Source organism: Callospermophilus lateralis, chromosome 4, assembly GCF_048772815.1.
Source record: "Callospermophilus lateralis isolate mCalLat2 chromosome 4, mCalLat2.hap1, whole genome shotgun sequence".
In the NCBI taxonomy this organism is placed as follows: domain Eukaryota; kingdom Metazoa; phylum Chordata; class Mammalia; order Rodentia; family Sciuridae; genus Callospermophilus; species Callospermophilus lateralis.
The window spans coordinates 56,625,193-56,638,623 of record NC_135308.1 but is presented as its reverse complement, the minus strand read 5'-3'; positions in this window follow the sequence as shown (position 1 = coordinate 56,638,623).

Genomic DNA, 13,431 nt, shown 5'->3' with positions numbered 1-13,431 from the left:
AACACATTTGATTTATGGGAATTAAAAGAAAGAAAATTACATTATACAACTTAGGTGCAAATTCTATTTTTTAATTAGACCACAATTAAACTGGAAAACATGTTTAAATAAATAAATAAATAAAATAGTATACAAACAGTGTGATATTCTAAAGTTCTTTTTGTAGAGTTTGTTTTATTGGGGATCTTAATTATCAGCGTGACTTTAGAGACCCAACTGTATTAAGAGTAGTAACCATAACCTCATATGTATTGATGATGCCTGATTTGTCCAAATTAATGACACTATTCAGCAAAGTCAAGAGTTCAAACCTAAATATTCTCTCTCTTAGTTTCAGTCTCTTAAACATACACACATGCAAGAAAATGTCCCTTTGTATTTGGCAAATATCCAGGACTCATGAAATGTTCTATTAGAATTTTCCATAGAGTTTTTTTAAAAATATCTTTTTAGTTGTCAATAGACTTTATTTACTTATATGTGGTGTTGAGAATCGAACCCAGTGCCTCACACATGCTAGGCAAGCGCTCTACCACTAAGCCACAAACCCAGCCCTCTGTTAAGTTTTAAAATAAACCCAGAGATGTTTTTTTTTGTTGTTGTTGTTGTTGTTTTCTTTTTTACCTTGTGGCACCTAAAAAGGCTGCCCTTAGCCTGAACCAATTTATCAGTTTCAAAGGAAAGGATAATAAAACTGTCATTTCCGGCCACAGCATCAAAGGTGTTGCTGATACCCTGATATTAAAGCTTGTTAAAAGTAGAGCTGTCTCTTAGTTTTTTGATATCAAAATTGTTTCCAAGTCCTGTTAAGATTCCATGTTATTCTAGATGGGAAGGGAAAAGAAAAAAACAAGAACTAAAAATTACCCCAATGGGGCCCTGAAGCTATTAAACACCTAGCTGTGTGGATGGTTTTGTGGAGTTCTTCAACTTATCACAGGTACAACCTGCCAGGAGAAAATTAATTTAAAATTCACTCCCCTCACAGACCTGGTCAATATACTCAAAATGTGAGAAAAGTTTACAGACAGAAAGTCAAAATAATTGTTGACTGGTCTCTAGATACCGTTCTGGTTTTCACTCTTGCAATAACTTGTACCTTCTGATAGCCCTTTATCAACAGAAGTTTTGAATGAAGGAAGCAAATAAATAAATTATTTATTCCTGACATGGAATAATACACCTCAGGCATAAGTGGTTTTGACCTAACTAGAGGAGAATTGGAGTAAATGATTTCTCCCATCAGCTGACTATGGATGAGAAAACTGGCTTTTCTAATGAAAGACAGTTTGTGTTATTGAAAAGAACTTTGCAGTCAAACATATATTTATTCAAATTCTGGTTCTTTTGCTCATTAACTGTGTGTACTAGGGCAAATGACCTAACACTGCCAAGCTTTCTTCATCAATAAAATGGATGAATGTGCATGTACTTAGGGCTGTAGGGAGAATGGATAAAAAAGCATGTCTTCTGGTAGGAATGTTCCTTTTCCAGATTGTCTTCATCTTTCAGGGCCACCTCAAAGCTACCTCTCCACATACTTATCTCTAACACTCATTCTCAAGTTGCCTTCATACCACACCCATCATTCCAGCTCACTTGCTTTAGTGACCTACCAACATCAGAATATTTGTTTGCAGATACATTGATTGAACATCTCTCCTGGTAGAATGTGTATTCTGAAAATGTGTACCCAGCCTGCTCGATCTCTAGCTCTTCAAAACAGTGACTGACACTTTGTAAAGCTTCATAGAAATGTTTTGTGTTTTTTTTTTAACGAATGAAAAACAGACATATGATACCTAACATAGATTCTGATCTATAATAGTTGTTTAAACTTTGCCACAATTATCCCTTTCATCAGTATTGTTTTTATAATTGATATTCTGTGTCTAGAGGAGTATCTATACTGAGATTTTAAAATAGGACAAAACTCATGGAGACTTTTGAATTATGTTTAAGATAGTTATTTCTAGAAACTTAGGACATTTGTTATAAATGTTAGTGTGATAGGCACAAAAAATATGAAAATTCCTTTTCCTACTCTATTCTGTGTGGATTATGTCATTTTTTGGCAGAAAATAATATATTCATTACCCTGAATGTTTGTTTGTTTTTTATTTGCTGCATAACATAGGTTGATGTTCACATGTGCACATACTCCCCCCCACACACACACAAATTTTTCTATCAGTACTGGAAAAGAAGAATACTATACTCTAAGTTTCATAGCCAAAGACTAAGTGTCATAATGTAATAGAATGAATCAATTTGGATGATAGAAACACTTTTACTTTACCCCTTCCACCAACTCCTTATACACTAAAAGAATTCTCCAAATGAGAGTAAGAGATAAAGTTGAACTGGGAAGAGCTGTAAGCTTAGCAAAAGTTTGCCTTATAAACTTCCACCAAGGTTTGCCTTATAAACTTCCACCCAAAGTTTAGGAATAAAAGGATAAAAGAAAAGGATGGAGTATCGATAGGAATCCTCTTTTGAAATTGGGGGATATGAATATAGAGAACTGGGCTTCCTGATCATTTCTAGAGATTGAATAAGTGGGTTTGAGAAATACTGGAAGCAGAGCTCACCTATCAGCCCTGAGTTTCTTATAGCAATCGAGTGTCATACGGTAGCTTCAAAATTTCCCGTAAATTAGAGAGGAATTTAAAAGATTACTGGTAAGAAATCAGGAAAAAAAAAAAGGAGAAGGGAGAAGGTTTAATTGTATTTTTAAGCTTTGGGATCATTAACATACACGTTCCTATCTCTTGGAAGGTTGTGGGTACCTGGCTCCTCTCTCCATCTCCTAGGATCACTAGCATCTCAGAGTTTTCCAGTTATCAATCATTGATACCTATTCATTAATGAACCGAAATAAGATGCCATAAGTTTTATATCTTGAATGGAAACCTCAGAAATAAATAGAGACTTTTTCATCAGGGACTTGTAAAAAATCCAGTTTGGGCCATTTCCCAAGAATTCTACTTTACTGGGTTCTCAGCCTCACCACTCCTAGCTCTACCAGCAAATCTTAAAACTATTGAAGAGGAGATGATAAAGAAAAAGAGAGAGAGAGAGGCAGATACTTAACACCTTTTAAAAATACAAAATATGTGATTTGGAGAAAAGAAAACTGAGTTATAAAATAATAACAAAAGTCAACACAATAACGGCCACTACCACAAGAGTAAACTCTGCATTGTGTTTGTCACGTGCCAGACACTACTCTAAGTCCTTTTAAAGGCTATTTTGATTAATAAATTTAATATTCACAACTCTCTTATGATTTAGTTACTTTCTCATTTTATAAACATGGAAACTAGTATAGTTTGGAATTTGAATGTCCCTCTAAGGCTCATGTATTAATGGCTTGGTCCCCTGGGAAAAGAGACATTGGATGAAGAGTGTCATTTAAATATTTAGGTAAGTTGTCTACTAAATATTTAAAGGAGCACCACTGGAAGATGGTGAAACCTTTAACAGGTGAGCCTAGTGAGAGGCATTTAGATTATTGGGAGGCATGTCTTTGAAGGGGATAGTGGGAATTTAGCCCCTTCCTCTTTTATCTTTTTGCTTCCTAGTGTTGAGGTAAGCAGTTTTGGTCTTCTGTGTATTCCTGCCATGATGTTCTGCCTCACTAGAAGCCAAAAAGCAATAGATTGGTTGATCATGATCTGGAGCCTCCTGAACTGTGAGTAACAGGCCTTTTCTCATTGTAAGTTGATTATCTTGGATATTTTGTTACAGTAACAGAATGCTGACCAACACACTGGGACACAGTAGAATCAATGTAAGTTGCTATGAGTGGGAGAGCATGGAGTCTGATCCTTAGTCCATGTTCCTAATTATGATATAATTGCTGTATATATAGTAAAAAATAATTGTATTTCCATACCAAATTCCATAGCATTCAGGTTTGTTTGTTTATTTATTTATTTTGGAGTTGCCCCCGTGATGACAGTGACAAAATTTTAGGTTTCTGCTAAAAGTCGAGACTCAATATGTCAAGAGGTTCTTTCTAATGAGCTATTAGTACAAAGGAGCATATGAATGTGTTTGGCAATGGTATCTACTCCTAGTTAGATACTCCCATTTTCTTATCATTCTCAACTCCTATTCTCTCATCTTTTGATATTTAGAGTTGCATAAATAATTTGTTATAAGAAACTGCTGCTGTCAAGCCTGGTAAGTAAAGCCTTTTGCTTCTTCCAGTGTGAGTCCTGGAGAATACTTCATTGTCATTTGGTTTGTCCATTCTCTATTCCTAGAAAAAATTTCCTAGGGTTATAGATATTCATAAATTCTTATATTGCCACAGGATACTAAAATATAAAATAGACAAACCCAGATAAATACATAGATAAGCTGTGTCACTCTCCATCCAGTTTTTCTCTTTCCTAATGCCATTAGCATTTAAAAATGAATTTTCAAATTATTTCCAGACCCCACTTCTGGGTTGGGTGGCTGGGAGAGTTCTTTCTGATTGTTTTCTTTCATAGTTCAGAAAGCTGGAAGGGAGGATTTGGTTAAGAAAAGAGTGTTAGAGTCTTGCTGCGTGTTCCATTGTAGAGTAAACAGCCTTGGTCTTTCATTGAAGGCAGATCAAACCATGGACACATTATTCATTATTGTTTAGCTGCCTGGGTTTAGGATGAAATTACCAGCTGCCTGGGGACCCAGTATTTTAGCTTCAGATCCAGCTGTGCTCATAACACAAGGCACAATGCTTAGTGGCATTGTCAGCCATTTAACATAAAAAGAACATGCTGTAATCAAGTGGGGAATATTCGACTGTGTCACTCTTGGGTCCCATTTCAGGGAGCCTAGGAAATCTGCCACTGAGTTTTAAGAGGAGAAGAAAAGGAAACACAGAAAATGCTCCAAACAGGACAAAGGTAATTTTTCTCTATTAATTTTTTTTCCTAAAAAGAATCTTTAGTTTCTTTTCCAACATGTTCCACTTGGAGAAAGTTGTACCAATGGCTTTCGCTGTACATTACTATCCGATTCCTAGTATTTTTATTGATGGATTAGAATCTAAAGAAAGTCAGAAGACCCCAAGATGTAATACTATTTTTAAGCCACCATGGTCACCACAGCTATTGAGAATGGGACCTAGTTCTTAACAAGAATAATGTTACCTGCCACCTAAATAAATGCTAAGGTTTAGTGTGTGGAAATAATAAAGCCAGAGAGATGAAGTGGATTCTAGATATATTAAATCTGGGCTACCTTCAAATAACAGCCTTAAGCAATAAAGTGAAACTTCCATCCTGTATTCATAATGTCAGTGTTCCTGTGGAAAGGCTAGCTTTAAAATACAAGCACTCAAGTTTGTCTTTTCAAAAAGACTCTCTTCAGACATTATTTTAAGTCCCCTTTAACTTGTAGGCACAAAGTCACCCATGGAGGACCCACAAGTTTTGATGGGATGAGTTTCTACTGGCATCTTAGTGCTCAAAGTGTTTCCCTAGAATGATTTGGAGCTGAAGGTGTTTCCATATGCACAAGGTTTCCTTTCAAGAAGAAACAATCTTAGAGGAAAACTCGGGCAAAGTAGGAAACACATTGCAGGTCAGAAGCCTACTGTGAAAATGAGGTGGCCACGGAGGTCCTATCATCACTCTGACTCTTGCAATCAGACAGAAGGAGTTCAGACATGTCACTCCAAGTTTCAAGCATGAGTTTATTGGAAGAGATCAGAAAAGGGGGAAAGGGGACCCTGGCAAGGGAGAGAGTGGGTCCTCTTGGAGAAGAAAGGAACATTGTGCCGGTGCCTGCCATTTTTACAGAGAGTCCCAGGGAAGTTTCCAGAGTGCTGCCCAGGTCCACTTTCTACTTTTGACTACACAGACTACCTCCAAGAGAGGATGGTGTGGTGCCCATAGAGTAGTTTTTATTTTTTTAAATATTTATTTATTTATTTATTTCATACATGACAATAGTTGAATGCATTACATTTCTAATTATCCATTCACAGCACAATTTTTCATAACTCTGTAAATAAAGTACACTCATGCCAGATTATGCCCTTATAACATGAGCTCTCTTATTGGTTTTCTTTTTGCATTACAGTTCTTAATACATCTTTATACCATAATTTATCATATCTCTGTATATATAGTTTTTAAGGAAATTGAGTCCTCCTATTTTTGCCTCAATTTCCTGCCTCCTTAACTGGTTTATTACCCTTTGAGTAGCTCTCAGCAAGCTTTCTTTGTGAGCATCTTGCTGTTTTATTGTCAGCATGATCGGGGATCCTGACACAATTTAGGTGATAAGGGTGATGACAAGGGTCCAGGCCCCCTGACAGTGTGTACCTTGATCTTGAAACATTATTTTTCTTAAGGGGATATGATTACAGTGCAGGAGGTTTTAACATAACATCTTCTAGGTGCTCCACTGTCAAATAAGACCCCCTGTGGTTTTCAGTCACCCCTTATTTTCCTTTCCATTCTCAACCATTCAAAGCTGACTAGCTGTCTAACAAAAGGACTTGGATTGCTGTGACATTTTAAAAACTGAAATAAAGAGTGGCAAGGGTAGGGTAGTTTGAGGAAGATTAATGGATTATAGGTATAGAATAGAAGCTACCATATCCAAGTGCAAAATCCCCTACAGACTTGAGGTGAATCTCAAACAAAACAAAACAAAACAAAACATTAAACATGCTTCTCCTTGATCTGAGGTACCTGAAAGATTCCAAATGTGGGATCAGAAGTTCTTGGTGGATCCCTGGCTATCTTAAGCTGGGTGAACTTGAACAAATCAGTTAACCTCACTGAGCCTTCCTCTGCTGACCTGTATACTGGAGCTAGTGAGGTATTGTTTAGCTTGTGATCCTTGTGATAATCAAAATTAAAATGGAATAATGCCTGTGAAAATGTAATGCAAATTGTAAAGAACTCTGCAATGTGATCTCTTGTTATGATCGGGAAGTTTAAAAGTAGTGGAAGAACAAGCAGATAGTTGAATATAAACTTCACAATGAAGGGAGCTTTATTTTATGCACTGATATATTCTCATAACCTAGAACTCAGTCAGGCACATGTGATAGGCACTCAATAAATAACTGTTAGATGAACAAAAATGATGGTTTCATTTCTTTCTGAAAGGCCTATAAATATTCTTCATTTATATTTAGAATCCTTGTCTAAAAGCACCATGTCTAAGCCAGCAATACCATTCTAAACCTCTTTATTCCCCCAATACAACATAAATATGATCTGACTTCCTAATCCTAAGAGAGGAAATTAATTTTCGTGTTTGATCTCTTTCAATAATTATATTTTGCAAAAATATTTGTGTTTATATACACAACAAGTCAGTAGTTTAATAGAAAATTTAAAAACAATTCTGTTTTGGTATATGGTGTACCAATATTACCCTGTTTGTGAAGTTTAGCTCATTTGGAAAATGCATAATTGACCATGGCCTTGTAATTTGTAAAAGGAACTTGGAAAACAGCTGGACTGTATACACACACACACACACACACACACACACTCATCTCCCCAGTTCTGGTCTTTGTTTTAAAATATGACCTTACAATAACGATTAGAAGAAAAAAGTATGTTTTAGTATTGGAAAGGTCAAGCCACTCCATCATATTTTGGATATTTTTCCCATTTCTTAGTGTCTCTCAGAAATAAAAATTTACTGCTATCGAAGGAACTTCTTTTTTTTTATAATGACAATTAAGTTTATAGTTTTGTTCATCTAGCAACAACACCATCAGATAGCATCACATAAAATTTTTGATAATTCTGGTTAGAACTATATAGAATTTTATCTTTAAGATAGCAATAGAGAAATGATTTTCTAAATTGTTCATGGTGTAAATAAGTGTTCTGGAAGAATATTTAAAACACTTAAACAAAACGATTGTTTTCAAGGGCCCTCTCGCACTTGAGAAGTACATTTATAAACAACTAATTGACGTAGTACTTATAAATCATCCGTATGTGTTTGTGAAAAAACAGGTGCCTGAAGACCATTATTAGAAAACAATTTGCTGCTCTGTTTCCCTGTGTGTGTGTGTGTGTGTGTGTGTGAATGTAAAAGACACAAAATTATCTTAAAACTATTCTAAATTTAGGGAAGATTATTTTTTGCATATCTAAATTAAAATATGCAAAAACATATACAAATCCTATTCTCCCCCCACACAGGCCTACACATACCCACAACTATAAACATAGACACACACATTCTCACTTTCACTCTAGAAACTGAGGTTTTACTATATCCCTTTGCCATTCAGAGAAGAGGACTACAGGTTGATTGATTTCTTTCTATAAGAATAAAAGCAAGACTCCTCATGCCTCCTTCAGGGACCTGCTCCTTGTCCTTCTCTGAGACCTCTCTAACAACAGTGACTGCAAGAGCCTCTCCCAAGAGTTCTGTCTTGTATCCTTCGAAGAATAATTTCTTAACTATCTCCCACCTGGGTTTTAGCCCAGAGCAGAGATCATTGAGGCCAGCTTTCCTTTGGGAGTGGTCAGAATCACTTGTGCACTTGACGGATGGTCCTGGCAAAAATGTCTACTTGATCCAACTGCCTGGTGTTTATTATTCTAATAGTCCTGAAGAAAGTCTGGATGATTCCCCATTAACCCACAATGAAACTCTAGGGGAGCATTTCCACAGCACTTCAGAGCTTGTTAACCTAAAAGTAATTGGGCATATAAATTTGGAGGGGCTTATTTGTTCTGCCAGCACTAAGTAGTAGTGTAAGTACATGGCCATATTTAGTCTATTTAAATATTCCATCCAAAGAAAATATGCTGAAATGATGCTAACTGCCCAGAGTCCTCAGAGAGAGAGATCTTGGAAAGACACCACAACACACACATGAGCTGTTACAACACTCTGACTGGATCACAAGTAGCCACATATGACTCTCTGGCATTTGTACCTTATTTGTAGTGGTAGATGAAACAACAAATGCATCCAGTCATGAAAATAATATTCAGGTTCATTTTTTTTTACTCCACTTTCATCCAGTTAATATAGACAATAAGGTGCAACTGAGAAGAGGGTGGGGAAGGAACATTAGAACAGTGGGCATGAGAGTATTAAGTGAATATAGAAAAAAAAAACCTTCTAACACCTTGGTAGAATGGGTGGGTAATAGTGTTAGCAAGTAAGCAGCATAAGCTGAAGGCAAAAGCAAGGGGCATTGAAAACAGTGGAGGAATGCTAGCAATTGCAAGTGATTTGCCATAATTTTTATCCAAACTAAACTCTGCTAAGTATCCGTGGTGGTATTACGGTTACATTTTTATGTGATCCATAGCTTATGTTAGGCTCCCACCTCACCTGGGAGTGCTTTAATTAGATGAGTTCCTCTATGACTCAATCCGTGCATAGGTTTGCCCATCCTTCCTGAGGTAGTGTAGTACCAGATCCATAGCCACGGAGGGGACAGTTACATGGGTGCTGAATGGCCCAAACAACGGAAGCTCTGATATGATTTGCAGGTGTCTGGCTTGGTCTCACTCTCCAAAATCAATAGCGAGTGAACTAGCGTGGGTTTGGGCATCTCACATGTGAAATTCACCTGTTGTAACAGACACTTCTTATACTTCTCTTTAAATCTTCTTGGCCTCATTCACTTGTGCAGATTTGGCCATGTTTTTGCAGAACCAGAAAAGTTGAAATAAAGCAACTTAATGTGGACTCTAAACAATATCATGTGGGTACATACCTAAAGCTGCATGACTGTAATGTGCACTCACCTCCATCCCAAAGGCCTCCCTATTGGTGCTGAAGCATGAGATGTCACAAGGCTTCTGGGTACCCACGTAGGTCAATTCAGAAATTATAGGGGAATTATTATCCCATGGAACAAACCCTTGACTAATGGAAACAGAATCCAAATTATAAATGTTTCCCATTCTCTTTTAGTTGACTATTTGGTGTTTTAAGTACTTGGAGGACAGCTATGGGTGGTAGGAAGTACAAAAGACTGGATTTACTGAAATAGCAATGAAATTTGAGATGGTAGCCTGTAGGGAATTGCAAGATGATTTGTGTCTTCCTATTACAAAGTAAAGCATGTCAGGGATTATCAAAAATCCTTTGAGATTTTTTTGCTTTTGTTATTTTAGATTTTAGAAACACTTACCACTATAACATTACAGAAGATAGTTCCAAGATATCTGCAGTAAGTATCACTTGACACCAAGTGGTGCCTGTTGATAGCTTAGTCTTGTGCTGACCCTTCACCAGTCTTTGTTTTCCTTCTTTCTTTCTTTTCATTTGCTTTCTAAAAATTCCAGTCTCTAATAACTTAGTAGGATATAAAACTTTGCCTCAGGGCCTGATATTTGGCAGACTGTACTAAGTCAAAGAAATACATCTATTTCTATCAGCGGCCTTACTCTGCCAGCAAAGGCCTCAGGAGGTCATCTTACCATACCCATTTTTAACTTAAATACTCGGTGGACAACTACAAGTGGGTGGAAAATTCTAGGGACAGAAGCTATTGCTTATTGGAAAATAAAAAGAACTTTGAGGTCGTATCATAGTGTGAACTGGGTTATAGTAGCAGAATGCTACAGGGGATGCCACATGATTTATATCTTTCTATTGAGGTGCACAACATTGGGGGAAAGGTCTTACATTCTTTTGCTGCTGGAGTTTAGATAATTAACCATGTGTATGCACTTTCTGGTTTAGAGAACTTCAGAAAGGGTCAATAAGCCAGAGAACATTGGAGACTCAACAGCTGAATCCCATTTCATGTGCAGCCTGAGTTTTATAGAAAGATGATGACTATCTCAGCTCTTGAATGTACTCGTAATAAAATGCCTCATTTTGAATAAGAAAACTCATGAGGTTCAGGATGTTATCATGCCTCTCAGATGAGAAAAAGAATCACAATCAATTCTATGACAGTATTTCTCAGGTTAGTTGGAGTTTAGAGGTCTTTTTCATTGCAAATTTACAAACTATTAGTTGCATAAATTCTTGGGGTACAAAGTGATGTTGTTATTCATGTATTCAATGTGGAATAATGAAATAAAATTAAGGAACATTTCTATTACCTTGAATGCTGACCATCTTTTGTGGTAAGAACATTTTAAATTTATGTTTAGAGATTTTTTATTATTCACCATTTTCTTCACATTGTGCAATATAGCTCAATGAAAAAGAAAATTTATTCCTCCTGGCTAATTGAAGCTTGATAGCCTTTGACCTCCTTCTCTCCTTTTCCCCAGTCCCCAGCCTCTGGAATCCATCATTCTAATCTCTACTTCTTAAGTTAGATTGTTTTTGGATTCTACATATAAGTAAAAACATGTTTTGTTTATCTTTATGGCCTGGCTTATTTCACTTAGCATAATGTGCTCCAATACCATTCATGTTATTTAAAAATGATAACATTTTTTATCTTTTAAGAACAGTATCATAGTATCCCACTGTGTTATATATTACATTTTCTTTATTCATTCTTCTCATGATGGACACTCAAGTTGATTATAAATCTAGATTACTATGAATGTTGCAATGGAACATGAGATTGCAGACTTCTCTTCAACATACCTCTTTCAAATCTTTTGGACAATAAATACATATAAGTGGGATTTTTGGATCTATTATAATTTTAGTTTCAGTGTTTTGAGAAGCCTCTATGAAGTCCCATATTTGTTTTATGATTCACATCCCTACCAACAGTGTACAAGGATTCTCCTTCTTCCACAAAACTTTTTCTTTATTTTTTCAAAGACAACTCAGTTTATAGATTTGTGGCCATGTATTGTGTTATTTTGTGGTCATCCCAAAAAATTCAAGTGACCTCATTAAAGGTATTATGCACTGACTTGATGATTTGAATAGTATGCATTCCAGGATCCTAAAATTGTCTGTTTTGGAGAATATTAATGTTGAAGATAATGTATAAAGGGCATTCATCAAAGTCTGACTGGATTGACACCAAAGTCCTCCTGAAAGTTTTGCATAAGTGGTTTATGTGTTGAGTTAAAATTGTCTTTTCTATTGAGGTGAGGATTTTCAGGTGGGGAATCATGTAACAACAGTTTGATAGATTTGGGGTATAAGGATATTATACAGATTATCCAGACAGAAAATCAACATAGCAGTTTTGTTTCTGAAACTTTGGATTTTTCTAGTGTCAAATACTATTTTTAAAAATGATTTACTGGTATAAGTAATAACTATTTAGCAGCATGGTAAGTTTAAAAATGCAATTACCCATTACTCCTGCCCCTAATTAATATGGCTTATCAAAAGAAAAGGACATCAGATTTTAGATGGTACTCTAACATCCAGACTTTTTTCTTCTTCTTCTATATTCACCAAGAAATATTCTTTGAAAATTAGATTTGGGAAGTCAATACTGAGGGTCTTAATAAGATGGGAGAGTGTTGAAAATTGCATTGGAAATAGTCATTTCTTGGGAGATCAGGTATTCTTAATTGGAGCATGTCACTATAGGAGTTGGCATAAAATGATGCCTGTGGTTTCCTTAGCCTCTGATTTCTTAAGAAATGTTCAAATGTCCTTCAGATGATGGTTTTGGGAAACAGAGATGAGCTAAATGTAAGTGGGAGACAAATTATTAGACACTCATGAATCTTCTTAAAAGTCCTCATAAAAAGATTATTTTGGTAATTATGACCTGTTGCACTTGAAGATGACAGAAAACTCAACACTGATACGTTTAGATCCTCAAAGGTTAATCAAACAACATACTATGTCTCAAGTGCTTACCCTTAATCATATTCACCTGGCTTCAAATTGGCTCTCTTCAGTAAATATTTTCCACTAGGTCATAATTTACATGAATGCCTTGACCATTTTTTCTGTTGAATAATACACTATGCAATAGAAACTAGATGTCAACAAATGTTTGTGGAATGAATGAGTGAATCAACAAACTAAAATTATTCAGTATTCTTACAATTGTCTTAATATTGTGCCATTGGAGAAATATGGTCAAGTCCCAGTGTAGAATAGCTTATTTTTCTTCAATTTATTCATTAATGTCCTTTGCTAATTATTTGTTGAGAATATTTTTGTTAACTTCAAGGTATCGGGAATTTTTCTGGGAAACAAAATCAACCCAAAACAAACATTGATAAACTAACTATTCCTGACTTGAGCTTCCACTTACTTTCAGAATAATATAATAGATGTATTATGAAAACTGAATGGAATCATAAAGAATTCACATATGATAAAGTTTGGAATATGTATTCAGATAACACCTTCCTAAATCTCCAACACATCAATTACCTTTTCTAAAGAAGGGAGCCAATTATCCTTTAAAAATATTCTTCCTGGCTTTCAAAATAATAGAGATCCAATATTTAGTGGATCACATGGTTATTCAAAAAGCTGCACTCTCACTTGCAACTATTGTGTATTTCTCTGGAAAACAGAAGGTGAAAATGAGCAATG